Source organism: Chenopodium album, chromosome 4 (genome assembly GCF_948465745.1).
Source record: "Chenopodium album chromosome 4, dcCheAlbu1.1, whole genome shotgun sequence".
NCBI classification, from domain to species: Eukaryota; Viridiplantae; Streptophyta; class Magnoliopsida; order Caryophyllales; family Amaranthaceae; genus Chenopodium; species Chenopodium album.
The window spans coordinates 67,333,199-67,353,085 of NC_137837.1; the positions used below are offsets into that span (position 1 = coordinate 67,333,199).

General features: G+C 34.3%; 1 pseudogene; it reads left to right on the top strand.

Annotated features, from left to right (window-relative positions):
* Positions 1–2,263: 2,263 nt before the first annotated feature.
* Positions 2,264–6,207, top strand: LOC145628057 (1-aminocyclopropane-1-carboxylate oxidase homolog 4 pseudogene; annotated as a pseudogene).
* The last annotated feature ends 13,680 nt before the right edge of the window (positions 6,208–19,887 follow it).

The window sequence follows — 19,887 nt, forward strand, 5'->3', positions numbered from 1 at the left end:
GTATTCGTAAACTGTAATTGCTTCGGAAAAATTGTCAGGAACTACATCCTTAATAGGGGTATTTGGAAACAACTACCCACTAAAAAATTTTATCAAAAAAACAACCCCCTAAATTTAAAAAGTTAGAGTAGCACTACCCATTTGCATTTTCCGGCGAGAAAGTCTGACGTGTGGGGCCCACTTTTTCAATTTTTCTTTTGAAAATTCCTAATTGAAGAAGTGAAAACAAGTAGGGTATGCAATTCATAGGTAATTCATTTCTTTTAATCAATTAATTATGAATTTTGATGTTAGGGCGTAACGATTAAAAAATTCGGGTTCTTAGAAATCGGGGATAATTTGAAATTGGGTTGAATTTGTTGCTTTTAATTCAAATTGGTTATCTTAGAGTTACGAATTATTGTCCAATTTGTCATTGCATCGTGTCTTTTCAGAGAAAAATTGAAAAAGTGGGCTCATGCGCCGGACATTCTCGCCGGAAAATGCAAATGGGTAGTGCCACTCTAACTTTTAAAATTTAGGGGTAGTTTTTTTGATAAAATTTTTTAGTGGGTAGTTGTTTCCAAATACCCCTATTAAGCGTGTAGTTCCTAACAAATTTTCCTAATTTTGCACCTAAAAAGTAGTAGTATTCGTAAATCGTAATTAGTAAATTTAAATAAAGAATGTATATGCCTTTGTCAATCATTATAGGCTAAACTCTAACTAAATATAAATAAATAATTATCATTTTTATCAAGCTAATTATTTCCTTTAACCATATAACAATATATATGGCTACATACTAGTAAACTATAGCTTATAATTTAGGAAAAAATTATCTCCTTTGACCATACAACAAATATATACTATATTTAACTCTTAAATTTGGGGATGATGGTTCTTTCTTTTGCTGGCCCGGACCGACTTGGTCTCCCTAGACAAAATTCTTTCATTAATAATAATAAGGCGGTCTAAATTGAATTTAAGGTGATTTGAAATCGGATCTGGAATAATTTGGGTTGAATTTAGGTCGGGTTAATAACAAGTCGTGTTGATTTTGGGTCAGGTTAATAACAGATCGGATTGAATTTTGGGTCGGGTTAATAATATGTCGGGTAAAATTCGGGTCGGGTCAATAACAAGTTGGGTTGAATTTGGGTCGAGTCAATAACAAGTCGGGTTAATTTTGGATCGGGTTTGTAACTAGTCAGCAGATTAGTAACGGGTCGGGTTAAATTCGGGTCGGGTTAAATTTTGGTTTTAACGGATTAAAACGGGTTTAGGTCGGGTTCGGTTCAGGTCAATAATTTACGAGTTATATTCGGGTCAGGTCATCTCCAGGTCGATTCATGTTCGGGTTCGGGTCTCAAATACTCGGGTCATCTCGGGTCTAGGGTTAGTTTCAAGTCAGATTTGGGTCATCAATTTTTTGGGTTCAGACGGGTCAGTTAATATTCGGGTTCGGGTTGGTATTTCAGTTTGGGTCAGCTTTTGACAACTCTACTCTTACCTACTCACACTTTTTTAATATATGTCTTCTCTTACATCTTATACTCTTAGGCATTCTATAACATAAACTATTCATCTACTATCAATTTTTTTATTATCATTTTCAATTTCCCAAAAAACTCCAGTTACATAATATTTTAACAAATTTAACTCAAGAGCATATAATTCTGTGCCATCAAAGTGCTGAATTAAAAAAAAAAAATTAAAAAACAAAAAAAGAATATCATGTAATCACTCTAATTGAGTATAGCGTGAAGAGTGTGTAGACTTGTCAACTTATTAATTAGCAAGTCAAACCAATTTCAAACTGCTCTAAGCAAGAAGTTGTGATTGGTTTGTTTGCAGATATTATCTCACATGATAAAAGAAATGGCCTCGTGCCTCTTATGCACTTGCTTAAATGTCTATTGATTATTTATGATTAATGAGATTCATATGGATAAGCAAATTGATTACAATAGCTTAGTTGTTCCAATAAATGATATTCACATGGATAACCAAACTAATTACAATATCTTATATAGTTATTCCAATAAATGAGATTCACATGGATAAGCAAGGTGATTACCAGCCATACACTAGCTTAGTTGTTTATTGATTATTTCCAATTAATGAGATTCACATGGATGAGCAAGTTGATCAGCCCATGATTTCCTCATGCATTTGATCTACCAATAATATTATATAATTCAAAGAATAATTCATCAATTATAAAAAAAAAAAAAAAAAATCCTTTTAAAGTTATTTCATCCAAGAAGCGTTTTAAGATATAATGGATAATCATGCCACAAATGAAGTAGAAAGTAGCTATGATCGAATTAATGAACTGAAGGCATTCGATGAAGGAAAACTTGGGGTTAAAGGGCTTGTAGATGCAGGTATCAAAAAAATTCCTAGCATGTTTGTCAGACCACTCGAGGAACGTTTAAAAGATTTTGGTACATGTTCTAAAAATATCAGTGTGCCGATAATAGACTTTTCTTATTTTGGTGAAAATAAAGATCGAATTGCTTCTATTGCCAAGGAAATTATTGAAGCAGCAAAGGAATGGGGATTTTTTCAAGTGATAAACCATGAGATTCCTAAGAAATTGTTGGAAGCAATGATTAACCAAAGTCGAATGTTTCATGAACAAGATGCTGAAACTAAGAAAAAGTTCTATAGTCGGGATTATCAATCAAAGCCCGTGAAATTTTTTAGCAACCATGACTTATATCAATCAAAAGCTGCGAATTGGAGAGACACTTTGTATGTCAATGCCCAACATACTAGCGGTGAAGTTGATCCTCAAGAGTCATTGGCTCCTATATGCAGGTAATATAAGTTTATATCTGTCTTACATAGTCACACTACGTACACTTATTTATCATTAAGAAATTGAGTTACAAAGTTGGTGTTAGTTTTCATCAAATATAATTCTTTGATTAAATTAATTACTCAGGTTTTCACACTTGTCAATGCACATTTTATTTCATTAATATCGTTAATTATACTTTTGCAAAATTTAAAACAAGTAAAAATTTTGTAAGTATAAATCGATCAAAACGGAAATTTGGGATGGTAATGGTTCCCGAATCCAATTCAAATTCAAATTCAAAGAATCTTGTTCTATTTTACTATTACAGAATCCTCTAATTATGCACTTAACTAACATATCCAAATTTATTTGTGATAAAAATTATATTTGAGATCCAGATCCAACCCATTGATTTTTTTTTATTGTGTAAAATTAATATAGTATATAATTTGACTTTTCAAATAAAAAAAAATAAAAAAAATAATATTTTATGTGATTCTTGTATTGTTATTTATACTTAAGAACTTTTGTATTTAATATTACAACCCACAAATAACCCACTTATTGATAGTATCATCGGAAAAATAAAATTATTTAAAATACCACCAAAAAATTAAAAGACAAAAAAAATGATTTCATCACCAAATCCGTTAAATCTAACATTTAACAAAAAAAATCTTCAATTTTCGTGCCAAAAACAAGTGTTTAAGAGGATTTGGGGGACCATTTTTCCTTTGAAACCGATTTGAGTTAACATTTGCAAAAAAAAATTCGAAAATATCCTGTTGTATATGTCACGCAAACCGAGTTATGTTAAGTATGCAAAACAAGGCATTCCCAAACATTTTTAGTAAATTGTGACCTCAAATCAAATCAGACCTAGGGAAAAAATGACCGCAAAATCTCTAAATAACATGTTTTAAGCACGAAAATCAAAAAAAATTTAAACAAATGTTAGATTTAACAATTTTTTTTAACGAAAAGTGTTAAATGGTGGTGAAATTTTTTTTTCCTTTTTTGGGTGGTATTAAAAAAAAATTGGTCATAATATCAATAAGTGGGTTATCTGTGGGTGGTAAAATACAACATATCCTTATATTTAAATATTTTGTTTCTTTAATATATACCTTCTCCGTTTCTTTTTAGTTTATACTTTCTTACTATGGGAACTATTCAAATAAATTACTTCGACTTAAATTTATGATTTATTCTTACTAAATTAAAAAATAGTCATCTGAGGTCTTATTTGATTTATCTCAAGCTCTTTTTTAAAAAATATTAATTTTTGTATAATATTTTTAAAAATTTAGCATAAATGTGTAAGTTAAATAAATGAACTTAACAATAAATTTTCACTTTGTTTTTCAAAGAAATATTTAAGATAATTGTTTTTCTTTTAAAAAAAATTAAGAAAAATGTTACATGTGGGTCCAAATTATTTAGATCTAGATCAGAAATTTTTAAAAAGGTGAATGTGGATCTAGATCCAAAAGAAGTCAAGATCCAAATCGTCGTCCGTTAACGTATATATTGAAGAACTTATTATTAAAAAAAATACATATATAATTATTTTTAAATTTAATTAATAAATAAGTGGTTACACCAAAGTTATCATAATCGGGATTCTACTTTGAATCGGTGAGTGGGGTAGAATCGAATCGGTAAAATCGAATAGTAGAATCGTACGATTCTACCAAAATGTAAAATTGGGCTTCAAAATGTAACAAATGACTACATACATAATTTTATAGCAATGAGAATGATAATAATATATATTGTTAATAACATAATATTGACATACAAACATAAAATAGTTTTTCAAGTAATTTCACACGCGCTTAACTTAAACAATACACTATAAACTATAAAGTCGAATTATTGGTACACATTCTTAACCATGAGATCGAGTACATGACAGTTGTTGTTAAATTATGAAAAAAAATAACGTTGTTGACTCATAAAGTTGTTTTCCCTAAACCCATGCATAATAATAAAAAAAATCCAATAATGATAGAAAACTAAGTGTCAATTTAGTTCATTTAACGAGATAGCTAAAGAATGACACCTATAACAAACTCATGTTATAAAAGTGTTTTTTATATGCTCAAAGTTGAGTTCATGAGACTCATGAATACATTATTATGCCCAAAAAATTTAAATGGTTGGATAGAATCTTAAAAGTTATTTAAATTGATGTTTCATAAGCTTTGTTATGATTTAGATTGAATAATATGTAGTCATTGACTAAAGTTAGGTTCAACAATGACACCCTTACACTCTTTAGTCTATAACATAAAATATATAATTGATATAGGTACAAAACCAATTCTATTAGAAAGTAGACTTCAAGAGCTTTCCAATGACATATTATAAGCCTAATTCCGACTTCATAATAAAAAGATATGGGTTTGGAAAAATCAGGTTTTTTTATAGGAGTAGAATCGGTATATAATCGTAGAATCGGTACCGATTCCACCGGTTCTAACCGATTCTACCGATTCTATGAGCAATTCTACAACATAATGATTCTACCAGAAATTTACATCATTTAGGTGGATTAGGATTGTAGAATCGTACGATTCTACAATCCGAATTGCGATTTTAATAACATTGGGTTACACATAAACTATGTACCTACTATTCAAATTTAATGGTTGATTATGAGTGTTTATATATATATGATAAATTGTTTTTGCAGGGAATTAACATTGGAGTACATTAAACATATCCATAAGCTAGGTGATCGGATATTTATGTTAATATCATTAGGTCTTGGGCTTGAACCCGAATGTCTTGGAAAGATGACAAAGTATACAAAAAGTTGGTCCATACTTAACAGCTATTACCCAGCATGTCCAGAACCAAAATTAACACTGGGGATAAATGCTCATGTTGATGTATCATTTATCACAGTACTCTTACAAGACAATGTTGGTGGACTCCAAGTTCTTCATGAAAACAAATGGGTTAATATTGAGCCTATTGATGGTGGTTTGATTGTTAATTTTGGAAATATGCTTTAGGTTTTTTTTTCCTCACCATATTAATTAAATTATTAAAATTTCAATTTTGTTGATTAGTGTGTAATTTTTAAGTTTTATATTGATGTGATTCACTACTTTTAATTCCTATCTTATATCTTATAGATGATAACTAATGATATAATAAAAGGTGCATGTCATAGAGTGATTGCGAAAAGTGTTAGACCAAGGTTTTCTACTGCATTTTTCTTTAAGGGTGATATCTCATCTGAGAAGATACATGGCCCATTAAAGGAACTAACTTCAGATGAAAATCCACCTATTTATAGGAAATTCTCAACTGAGGAACTCATCGAAACATTATCCTCTAAATCACTTGACGAGATTGGATCCAATCTAGATTATTTCAAACTTCAATATCATGGTGATGGCAACTAATAATCATGAGGAATGATGTTACAAAATAATGTCTAATTGCTATATAATAAACAAACTTTTATGATACTTGCATAACAATTTTTTATTTAATTTGATGTTTCATGAGTAGCAATAGTGTGACAATATATTCATAGTGCATGTGGAGAATATGAAAGTGTTTTCTAATGATTATTGTATGATGTTGTGAAATAGGGAGTATACATATAATTTTAAAATTTTCATGAGGCAACCAACAATAATCTATCAACTATAGAGTTTTGGTTAGAAGCATTATGCAAATTAATTGCAAAATCTATTAGTTGATCTACATTGTGGCCTGTGGGGAGCCAACTCTATTAGTTCCATGTGATGTGACCTACAATGTAAAATTGACAAAGCTTACAATGGAATAAGAATATATGCATGCTTGAGGTATGGGTACCAATTAGAGAGAATGTCAAACATGAATGTGAGAGAAGTGTTAGTTATCCGCCTCTCAAGAAAGGCCTTTGTAAATAAAATGATGTTGGAGTCCACACACAAAAATGGTTTAAAGCCTATTGATAAGAAAATATGATTGATACCCATCTTAAAAATTTAAGATCAATGGGTCAAATGAATTTACAATAGTACTCAAGGCTTGTACTACGACCATTCCTATCAATAAAGAGGTGTAGTATCTTTATTTTTATAAAAGTACAAATTTCCGACACATTTAAATTATGTAGGTGATTTCTGGCGAATTTAAAAAATCTATCAGAAATTTCCAACAAAAATAAAATCGTTGTAAAAAGTCATATCAATAATAGCACGAATAATAACCTAATTTTCATTTTTTAAATATAACCCCCATAAACCTTGAATTGTTTCCCTTTGTAATTAATTTGGATTGAATATAATTATTCAATGACCTCGTCATTGGTATAAGTATAAAATTCAAGATATTTTGTTATAAAACGAACTTAATGATAAGTTATTGTTGATTTAATTTTGTAATTTGTTGTACTACCTCCGTTTTTTATTATTAGCGACAAAAGACGTATTATTTGTAAGACATAAAATATTCCTTTGTTGCAAATAATAAGCAATGAAGGTAGTAAAACTTATTAACAGTCATGCGTAGCACGAGACTTCAGCTAGTTAAAATCAAATAAGCTCATAGTCATCAGAAAATTGGCAACGGGTCGAATTTGGGCCCCTAAATCCGATCGGTGTTATAATCGAACCTTGGACTCAGATCCAAATCATATCCGAATTCCAATTTAATTAATCTGAGTTTGATTCCAACCCGACTAATATTTTTAGCATTCTAACATGGTGTATATATAGAACCAAGTTATACTGAGAAACAAGGCTAAAATATGAACTAGGAACTAATCTAGGCCCTTAGATCATGTTAATTGGACGGCTCACATGCTTCCCGTGTCATTAATGGCATTTTTGTAATATTTTAACTTTATAAAGTAGTTTCTAGCTTCATTTCTCAAAAGTAAATGAAAATTTATTAGAAATAAATGAAATCAGTCTTAAAGTAAATGAAATTGCCTTAAAATTTTATTTTTTTTTTTAAAAAAAAAAGGGAAAAAAGTACATTAAAAATAACATTTAGTACAAATGAGCACTTAATTACTTCCTTCGATCCGTTAAATGTTAATTGCAACAAAAGAGATCTGCGCAGACTCTTAGGCAAAAGATCTTAAGCATCATTATCAAAAAATAAGGGCATGCACTTAGTATTAATATTTATTAAAAAAATAAAATAAAATTAAACTACAGTAAAACTGAACCCCCCAACCATCATCACCCATAACCACCCACCCTTCAAACCCAAAACCACCAGCCACATTCCCAGAAGCCAGAACCCACGGACAAACACACAAACCACCGTGAACCCATAAACCCAAAGCCATTAGCCACAAACCCAAAACCTATAGGCAAACACACCCACCACCATGAACCCACGAACCCAAACCACCTAACCTACGAACCCACCTAAACCTGCAAACCCAAGAACCAAGACCCATACACCAAAACCCAGACCAGACTCATAAACCCACCACCCACCACCCACAAACCCAGAATCCACACCCATGAAATTGAGACCTCTCCAAATCTGAAATTGAGTGTCTTTCTTCTTCAATTCATAAGAAGTGGTTGAAGGAGGAGATAGAAAGTAATGGAGAAGAGAATGACGTTGGAAAAATTAGATTATGAAGGATAGAGAAAGATAATAGGGAAGCGGAAGAAGATGATGACGGAGGAGAAAGAGAGATATTGGGGAAGATTAAGAGATGAATATCACTACGAGAAAATCGGCGACTTCCGACGAAAAATTCCGTCGGAAACACACTTTTCGAAGATTCCATCAGAAAAGTTGTTGGAAAAACGACCTTTTTTGTCGGAATTCATGCGTCTGAAGAGAATCTCCGGCCCGGAAAAGTTCATTGAAAATTTCGACTGATTTTTTTTCGCCGGAATTGATGCCAAATTTTTAAAAAAAACAAAAACACTTTTCTACCGATATCACCACCACCAGCAACTCTCTAAACTGTAACCCCTTCCCGCCGTTACCACCTAAAACCCTAAACCACCTAAATATGGAAGGTTAGTCTTAGGGATGTCAATGGATCCTGGACCCACCCCGGATCTGCGGATCCAAATCCGTTTATGGATATGGATCCTAAAATGTTTTACCCGTCGGATACAAGTCAGATTTGGATCCTGACTAAAACACATATCTGGATCTAGGTATGGACTTTACCCGTTTTTTAAATTTTAATATTTTTTTATTTTATACTTTGTTTATTTTTGTCTATTTGGGGTCTTGGAATACTTTAGTTTGTATGATTATATTGCATTTTTCAAATATTGATCTTGAAAAGCAATGGATGGATGTATTAAATGTTGTTTTGGTCATTTAAAAAATTAATTGTCTTAACAAATTAAGCAAAATAAGTAAAATGACGCAAATTATTGCAGGATTTGTTTTGGATTTGTTTCAGATTTGTATCCTTAGGATCCGTAGGATATGGATCAAAGATGAATATGGATCTTTCTCTCAAAACGGATCTAGATCTGGATCTAGTAAGATCTGGTCCAGACCCTACCTGTTGTCATCATTAATTAGGCTATGATTGAGTTAGGTGAATCTTTGAAAAAAGATAAGGCAAGTGTTAATAAGGAAAAGGTTTATGTTGAAAAAATAAATCAGAATAATTCTTCTAGGAATATTCAAATTAAAAATTCAAATTTCCTTCAAAATAAAAAAAAATATTGATCCACTTGATCCGAGATATTTGCAAAGAGGGAAATCATGATCAAGGATTGCTGCGAATAGAGATTTGGCTAGCATGGATATTCCTGTAGTATTTATTGCTTCTAAAACCCCAACTACTCTTAAGAAACAAATCGAATTCGATCTAGTGTTGAATCTAAGGAAATTATCAGTTTTGATATGAGTTACCTAAGGATTGCAATAACCCTGGAAACAAACCCCCCCTCCCCCGCCATACATAATTTTCATAGACTGCCCCGTTGCATAGAGAGGCCTACTTTGACAAAAATTCACCCACTAGCCACCAAAGCTCAAATTCTAGTGAATACATTCTTGCCACCGCAACACAACCTGGCAGACATGTTGGCAACGGTGGAAATTTTCATGGTGATTTGAGGCCCGATGTTAGCATTGCAAGAGGCATTCGTGACTTTTTTGCCTAGTGTCCCTTTGGACATCTATGATTGTTTTCCTATATTCTCATATTATAATATGTCAATTAAGATCATGTATGGAATATTCAAGTAGGAAACAAGCTTGATACTATTAAGGAACTAATTAGGATTAATGATCTAACTATCCTAGCTTTAGTGGAAACACTGCACACTTGAGTGGTGAACAAGCTCAGAAAATGTGTGATCGTATGGCTTTCTCGGGTCATTCTCAAGTTCATGCTCAAGGATTTAGTGGTGGAGTATGGATATATAGGAAGGAGGAATTAATTAATGTGATTATACTTGATGATCACTCCTAACATATTACTGTAGATATTTCTTAGAGAGGATAGGTGCCTTAGATGTTTTCTGCTATTTACGCGAGCCCTAATTTGACCCTCAAAAAATGATTTGTGGCGTGAATGGGAGAATACTGGGAGATTCTATAATGGTGCATGGTTATTAGCTGGAAATTTCAATGACACAATAAATATGGGTGAGAGAATTGGAATATGGGGACGGAAGATGCAAAAAAGATGTCGAGACTTCTGTAAATAGATTAAGGATAATGAGTTGATAGACTTGGGTTTTTAGGACCTACTTATACATGTTGTAAAGGATTATCTCCTTCCACCTTCAAGTCTATCAGATTGGATAGAGGCTTGATGAATGAAGATTGGAGGTCGCGGTTTCCAGAGGGGGCAGTTCATAAATTTCCGAGACTCACATCTAACCATTCACTGATATTGATTAGTAGTAATTGTTTTGCTCCCCTTCCTACTACAACAAAACCCTTTATTTTTAAGCACCCTAGTTGCAACATGACAAGTTTGATGAGTTTGTCAAGAGAAGTTGGAACAATGTTAAGCCACTTATCCCCTTCTCGGGGGAATTTGCAGCGAAGTTGAATGAATGGAACAAGAATGTATTCCACAACAATTTCAAAAAAAAAAATTAGGGCTAAGTTGGAGGGAAGATAAAATATCTTTGGCGAATGGTGAGCTGAGATATTTGATGAAACTAGAAGAGAACTTAAAAAAGGAGATGCAGGATATTCTTGATCAAGAGGAGATGTTGTGGTTCCAAAAGTCGAGAGTGGCTGCAATTTGTGATGGAGATCGGAACACGAGGTATTTTCATATTTCAACAATGATAAAAAGACAAATAAATCGAATTGAAACGCTCAATAATAAAGATGGTGATTAGGTTTCTGATCTTAATATTGTGAAATACATAGTCTTAGAATACTTAATGAATTTATTCGAAGAGAAGCCTAGAACTGGTGGTTTTTCGGATCATTTGCTACTTAACTATTTTCCAATATTGGAGCTAAAGATTGGAAATTGATTAACTGACCTTTCACCTCGTGTAAGATCCAAGTTGCACTCAAAGATATGGAGCCGTACAAGGCACCAGGCCCTCACAAATTCCAGCCTCTATTTTATCAAAATTATTAGAGTATGGTCAGCGCTAGTGTAATCAAAATGGTCATGAACATCTTGCAAGACTGTGAGCTACCAGCAGAGATGAATTATGCATTCTCGGTGTTGATTCCTAAGATCGATGTACCTTAACAAGCTAACTTATAAAATAGTCATAAAAGTGATTGTCATCAATTGCTTCCGTATCTAATTTCACCTAACTAATGTAGTTTTGTGCCGAATCGTCAAATCACTAATAATATTATCATTGTACAAGATATGCTCCAATCAATAAGATGATACAAGGTAAGGTGGGATACATGGTGGTTAAGATAGATTTTGAGAAAGCTTACGATCGGCTTTGTTGGTCTTTTATAGAATCTCTGTTGGAATTGAGGCTTCCTCAAACTATGATTGAAATTGTGATGTGGTGTATTTCTTCGACAAAACTGAGCATATTGTGGAATAGGGAACCAACAGAAAAATTTAGTCCCTTTCATGGAATTCAGTGAAAGGATACGCTCTCGCCCTACAGCTATGTTATCTGTATGGAGCGATTACCCTACTTGATTGATAAATGGATGTAGTTGGGGGCTTGGAAACCTGTTCGTGCTAGCCGTAATAGACCACCAATTTCAAACTTGGCATTTGCGGATGATGAATTGAGTGTACGTTAAACAACCATCTATGATGAAAAGATGTATGGATATTTTTTTGCAAGGTTAGCTTGGAAAAATCGCAAATTTATTTATCCTTGAATACTCACTTTGATGTTCAAAATGGGGTACGTGAAGCTATAGGGATGGAGTCAATTGATGACTTTGGTACTATCATTGGTAGAGTAACCAAGACTAACTATTAATAGTTATTAGATAAGATAAGGTCAATGGCAAGTTGTTAGGTTAGAAAGCGAAGACCTTATCGATGGCAAGGAGAACTACTTTAGGTTAATCAACCATCGATGGTTCGCCTACATGGGTCTTCACGCAAAAACCAGCCATCAATATTATGAGAGATGTCACTCTTGAGCAAGAAGTGGAAGCTAATTCTTAGAAGGCTATAAGAGCCGAGGTATGCAAGCACCACAAAGAATCAAGTTCTTTTTCTAGTTAGCTTACCAAAATATATTGATGACCAATGCTACAATATTTCTTCGACCTCTCACTAACGATCCTAAATGTTTGGTGTGTGGGTATGTAGAAGAAAATATTGATCATATCTTAAGTCACTGCCCCCTGGCTTGTGTAGTTTGGAAAGCTCTAGGAGCCAAGTTGGATGCTAAGTTTTATCCGCCTAGTTTTCAAAAGTGGATTTTAGAGAATATAAAGTCGAATATAGTGGCAGACATTTAGGCTTGGGCCTTGTTTATGAGGTTGCGTGTTGGTGGATTTGGAGATGAAGGAACGAGATAATCTTTGCTCATGAGGCTAGTATACCTATTGATCAAGCATGTTTTATCATTGCGAGGATGGGAGAATTTTAAACAGTGTGGGATCACAAATAAAGGGTTGTTGTCACCAAGCAAATTAAAGGAAAATCGAGACTTTTATTAGGCGGGAGTTACCTCCCCATGATTAGTTTTGCTTGAACCCTAACGGAGCATCGAAAGGTAACCCAAGGGATGTAGGGGTAGGTGTTGTTATTCGAAATGATAGGGAGGAAGTTCTTGCTCTATTTGTAGCCGATTGTGGGAGAAGCTCCTGTACAAGAGCAGAGTTGTTGGAGATGATTAAGGGGTTGCTTTGGCTTAGAATGGTGGATACCGGAAGGTGCAGGTGTGAGTGGATTCTAAGACAATAGTTCGTATGTTGGTGGACTCACCTCCACTCAACTCTCCATATATTCATATTATCCGAAATTGTAAATCCTAGATTGTTAAAGGTGATTGGGTAGTTACGATCCGTCATTGCTTCAAGGAGGCTAATAGAGAAGCTAATTGGTTGACAAATTTTAGCATTACTTCGGAGGAAACCTGGTTATTTTTGAAGCGATCCCAAAGGATCTTTGAGCCGTTTTATTGGAGAACTTTAACTGAAGTTGCATTATCTAGGATGGTCTGAAAGAAAGACTCATGGACGTTAGTCTATAGTAGTAGAGTTTGATTGGTTTTTTAATTTTTTTTTCCTTTTCTTTTGTTTTTCGTTTATGTTGTTATGTTTCTGTCTTTTATTTTGCTAGCTTGGTAGTTTCTTTCTATTCTACAGGGCTTGCCCCTCGGCTTCACCAAAAAAAAAAAAAGAGAGAGATAAGTTTTTAATTAATTATGTTTTAAGTATGTAATTGATGTTATAAAGTTTTGAGTAAGGGTGTTTTTGTAAATTCATTTAATTGTTTATTTTGTTGACTTACATGTTTATTTTGTTGGCTAATATGTTTATTTTGTTGGCTTACTTGTTGCGATTTCATCCTTTTGTTGGCTGATGCGCTTTATTTGTTGGATGATATGTTCCTTTTGTTGGTTGATTTACTCCTTTTGTTGGATGATATGTATCTTTTGTTGGCTAATATATTCCGATTGTTAACCGATACGTTTTTATTAATGTCAAAAATGGTTGACTGGTATTGTAGACACCCAAATGTGTCTCCCCAAAACCAAACCCAGTGATGAGTACCTTTCGCGTCGAATCATAATCGAATGAAGTGAAAGTGTGGAAAGTTTAGTGTTGCGGATAGTTTTAATTTCTTTTCTCTTCTCTCTGTTTTTTAAAACTTATTTTAAGAAAACAGTCAATTCAGTTTGGTTGGTCCATGATATGGGTCCAATAATAGTGTAGTTGGATGGGGCTTGACAAAAGCTTTCCAACGATATATTATAAGCCCGATTCCGATGAATATTGAGGAAGTTATGGCCAATTTACTAAACCGGGCCCGGTTTGAGCCTTATATACGGCCCAATGATCTTGAGGAGGGCCTAATATGATTTATCATTCCTAATGTAATTAGGAATGGTTTTAGTTTTCTAGATTCTTCTAGAAGGTTCTTTTCATTCCTAATTCAATTAGCATTGATAAATTGACTTTTGTTGACTTTTCAGAGTTTTAATTAAAATCAAAGAGCATTTTTGAGGAAAAATACGATTTTATCCTCCTGTACGGCAATTTGTATCTGATTTTAGAAAACGCGTGAATTTCTGAAATCAGCGCCAAACGCCAGCTGTAGCTCCTGGCGCCAACAGCCAGCGTTGGCGCTGGTTCGTTTTATTTGTGCGCCAATGCTTTGTTTTGTTTATTTTATCTTTTTGGCTGATTTTCTCTATAAATAACGTATTAAAAACTCCGTTTTCATTCACCTACAACCAGTTTTCATTCTCTTTAATCATTCACCATCTTTCTCTCTCTCTTTTCTAAACTAGCTTTTTACATACAAAATTCCGCATTCATTAGATCTAGAAGCACCTAGCCATATTCGAAGTTGCCTTCGCCCTAGACGTGAAAGGTTTAATTTCTGAGGGTTTGGTCCCAAATCTCTATTTCAATTATTTAATTTAATTGTTTGTTTATTATTTTCCTTGAAGTTACTAACGTGTGTATTTTGTTATTAGAAAGAGGTACGAGGCATCAAAGTAAGTACTTTAATGGTTTTTATTGATGTTATGATGAAGAGTTCATGCTTAGATTGTTATTATGATTCCTAGTATCATGTCTAGGGTAATTTTAATATCAATTATGATTTCTATGATGTCTTTTATGTTCTTTCTAATATTTATGATTGTTAATATCATGTTAGGGCTAAAGCTTTGATTTTTATTGCTTAGTGACATGCTAGGGTTTGTTATTAATCTTGTTAGTATTATGTCTAGGATCTTGCTATTATTATTATGCTTTAACGTTGATATGATTATTTTAATTATGATTATTATTTTATGATTATAATATTTATTATAGTTATTATTATGATGATTATTATTATGATTATTGTTATGATGATTATTACCATGATTATTATTTTGATTATTATTATTATGATGATTATGTTGCTAGATATTTATCGTTATTGCTTGATCACGCCTTTTATGCATGTTTAAAGGGAATCTATACTTGTAATCACGCTTAATAAGATATTAATAATCTTATTTAGGGTTAATTTGATTATAATTCAAGTGATCGCCAATAACAGACTTATTTTTGCATTAATATTCAACCAACATAGATAAACAGGTTTAGGGTAATCATATTGATTGCATGTTAATCAGAAAGCGCACATGAATACGATCTGAATAAAGTAGAGGCCTATTATTAGGGAAGATTCAATCTCTTTTAGGTTGGATTTGTACCTTCATCCCCGAACCCTTATTTGGTTCAAGACCTTATGGAGTTGACGATCTCTTAGATCGTTAAGGGGTGTAACCTTCACCCTGTGAACGGTTTACAAGTTCCTAAAACTTGTTGGCGACTCTTTTGCTCTATCTTCTTCCCTTTTGGACGCCACCGTACTTTAGTGTATGATCACAATGGGGTTCAAGATAGGGGGTTAACGTTTGAAATTTATTCCCCACAGTTTTTGGCGACTTCCGCTGGGGAGGATTTCTATTTTAATTCCTGAGTTTGTTTCGGCATTGATTTAGAATGAGTGGATGAGACTCGAAACGTTCTAAGTATTTCATGTGCGTAATTTTGATTAACATTATTGTCATATGCATAAAAAATATCTCATTGGAAAGACCATCCGTAATGAGTTAAAAACATAGGATTTTACACGTAGGAAATTTGAGAAATATCTTTCACAACTAGGACCGAAATAACACTGCGCGAAACTGGAAAATTTTATCGAGCACAGAAAGATGCTGAGGCATGTGGGAAGTAGCGCCAGGGGCCAGAGCATTGGCGCCATGATTTTAACTGTAGCGCCAGACGCCAGCATTGGCGCCAGGTGCTACAGCTAAAATCTGGCGCCATTCTCTGTTTGCTGGCGCCAACTTCCCCCAATATCGAGCCAGAAATATGCGTTCTAATTTCGACCGGTTTTTCGTATTGTTTGCTCGATCCTACTTCCTGATTGAATTTTTTCTCACTTTTCTGAAACCCATATGTGTTCTACATATGGACATAACCCTCTGGGAATTCATGCTCCATCTACCTGATTGAACGCTCTGTGTAACAAAGGGTACATCCGAGAATGTTGAATTCACCAAACCATGCATGGAAGCGAGTTTTTCTAAAACTCGCGGTGTCACATCCACTCGCGCCAACCCTTCACGGTTAGGCTTCCGCGCGGTGCATCCGGACAATTAACCATGGACCCTCTATTGACTAAACCATATCCCGAACTTTAGAGAACTAGAGCCATGGTTAGGTTTCAAACTCATTGCATCATATTGTGCCTACTTGACTAATTGTGCATTATTTGTTGTGCATATGATCTATAAATTCTTAACCGTTTGTTTGATTTGTGTTGAGATTAAATAAATTAATGACTTAAAGAACTTTGCCTAATTAATTAATTAATTAATTAATTTGAGTCAATACAGTCTAATATTTTAATCAGAATTGACCTAATACGACTTTAGGCATACCCCTGTTGACTAATAACACCGAAAACAGTCCCAGATTGAAGCTCCAGCATTGGCGCCAAAGTCTGGACTGTAGCGCCACCCTGTGGAGTGTGGCGCCTGGCGACAACTCTATCGTCTGGCGCCCAGCTACATAGTGCGGCGCCAGTTCTGTCGTTTTGCCGACAGTTTGGATTATTGGCTGAGTCCTCACCCAGTGTCTAATTAACCAGTTTGCTAATTAATTCGGTCGATTTTCGCTGTCAATAATACTTAGTTGAGTCATTAATCGAGTTTAGGCACTAAGTCCCATGGTCTTACACAAGAGTCCAAGCATGTCACTTACACTCAACGCACACACCAATACACATACTTTGACCATGTTTAAGAGAGTCTTGCATGCGCGTTTTTTCCGTCATTTTTTAGGGGGGTAAGTCGGATATTAATCCTCCAATTTAAAAACTATACTTAGTTCCCTAAACATATGTACATTATTTTTTGCCAAAAATATGCACCCATTTTTTAATTTTTTTTTATAAACCGTAAAGTCAAGTTGATTCGAGTCAAGTAATTAAAACGCAAAATGGTTTAAATTACAGCGCGTGGTCAAGAAAGGAAGGACGATTAATCAAAGACAACCTTTTCGTACAAGTCCAACTTTTCGACAAACCCATAGCTCGTAAGAGGAAAGCTAAGACCATAATGGCAAAACAAGAAGAAGTCAATGAGCTTAGGAACCAACTGGTTACCGTGACTGAGACAGTGAAGCTCCTCACACTCAAGATCGAGAATCCCGTGAAGCAACAACAGATGGACCTCATGCAAGAGAGTCTAAGCAAGCTATCTAGCGACTACAAGTTTCAAGGGATTACATCACAAGGGGTCTCGGTGGACAAAGATCTTCTTTCGCAGAAGTTCAATGCCAACGACATCCCGAAATTCAAAGCAACTGATAACCCTTATTTCCATTTAAGAGCCTTCGAAACAATAATGAGTATTAAGGGTATCGATAAGAAGGTTTTCCCCTCTCTGTTCTCACTATCTCTCGAGACCGTTTGCCAACAACGGTTCTTTTCTCTCGAGAAAGAAAATACCTCTACCTGGGAGTCCATAGCAAACGCTTTCGTGGATAGATACAAGTGCAACATTCAAGTTGAGACCGACCATAGGGAACTTGAAATCCTCAAGCAGAAAGAGAACGAAGGCTTCACCTCTTTCTTTAACAAATGGAGAGAAACCTCAGCTAAGATGATTGAGGTGCCAAGTGAAAAAGTGTATGTGAGGTTGTTCATCAAGAACCTTCAAGAAAAATATTCCAAGCATCTCAAGTATCAAAATAATCTCCATACCTTCAAGGTCGTCTATGACATTGGGATCAATATTGAATACAACTTGGCTAAGTTGAAAGCTGCCTCCAACAGTGGCTGGAAAGGAAAGAAGAACGTCAATCCTTCTTCTTCCAAAAACACCCACTCAAACAACGTTAACACTTTTATTTTAGGTGAAGTCCTTGCTATGAACAATCAAGGACAAAAGAAACCATTTAGGAGACACTTTATTCCTATTGGCATGAGTTATGACATCGCATTTGATCGATTAAATGCAAAAGGTCTTATAACTCCTATTGGACCATTTGGGGACCCACCATTCGAGAAGAGGTCGGCTAATTGGAACCCCAATGCACACTGCAAGTATCACCAAGGTAGGGGCCATCTCACCGAAAACTGTTAGAAGCTTAAGGAAGCTATCCAAGACTTAATCGACAACAACAAGCTGCCGTTGCCCCCTGCCAGTAAGAAGCCAAGCATTGATAATACACCTCTCGCTCATGCCCTGGCTATCTCTGATGAAGAAAACGAGGTTGACCCCTCGTCTCTCATTAGACCTGTCAAAGAAATCTATGCCACAGAAAAAGAGGAGGAAACCTTTTTTGATGTCAGGGATAACATTCCAAAACCGGCAAGTAAGGAAGATATACAATTTCTCACACTGTCTATGCGTGAAGCTCTCAAAGCTATAAGGGAACCCCAAAAGAAATATGACGAGGTTCCACTTCCGAAAGATGAACCTAAGAGAGAATTCACACCCATGAGAACGACTTATGAGGCAAAGAGTTTTCCTTTACAAGTCACTGAAAAACCCAAGAAGAGTAATAGAATCTACACTCCAATTGGGATCCCATATGCACAAATGTTCGAAATTCTCTCCGAGAGTGGCGAGATCAAACCTCTTGAACCGAGACCATTCGAATCATTGAAAAGGACGGATATATATTACTGTCAGTATCATCAATCAGGGGGTCACACTATCGAAAACTGTTTTAAATTTAAGGATTTAGTTCAAAAGATGATTGATGAAAAGAAACTAGTCCAAGTGCCACAAGAAGACGATGCAACCATTAATGGAGTTTGGAACAGTGATGAAGAAGATGTCTACTTAAAAGACATAATAGGATCACTACTAGAATACCCTATCCTTTTCTACACATTTTCCGTGTTTTCTCAACGCTTCAAAGCGTAGGTAAAGTAACTACCGACACTTTGTAAAGTGTCGGAATTTCGCATGTCGGAAATTCCCGACACTTTGTTGTGTCATTAATATCGACGTTTTAAAGCATCTATACTTCACATTCTGACACTTTAAAGTGTCATTATTTTTGAGAGGAATAAATTTTTTTTTCCGGCATTACATTTTTGACATTTTAAAGTGTCGGAAATACCTGTTTTTTAAAAAAAGCGGGAAATATTTAGACACTAAAAAGTGTCGAGATTAATTTTGCTGATTTATTACAGGAATTAATGGACACATCAAGGTGTCGAGATTTTCTCATATCTTATATCTATTTCAACTCTTTCAAGCGTCGCCTTATATGAAATAATCTATAGGACCATATGTATCCTACTAGTTGTCAAAAATAAATTCTATTTGCACTCACATAATATAATAAATAAGTAACAGTTAAACAATAAGAAAAGTAGTACTACATATCTCATTCTATAAATAACAAAACCACAATATCCGACAATCCATTCATAAACTTAAAATTCGTTCATCATCAAAATAACATAATCATAATTGCCGACA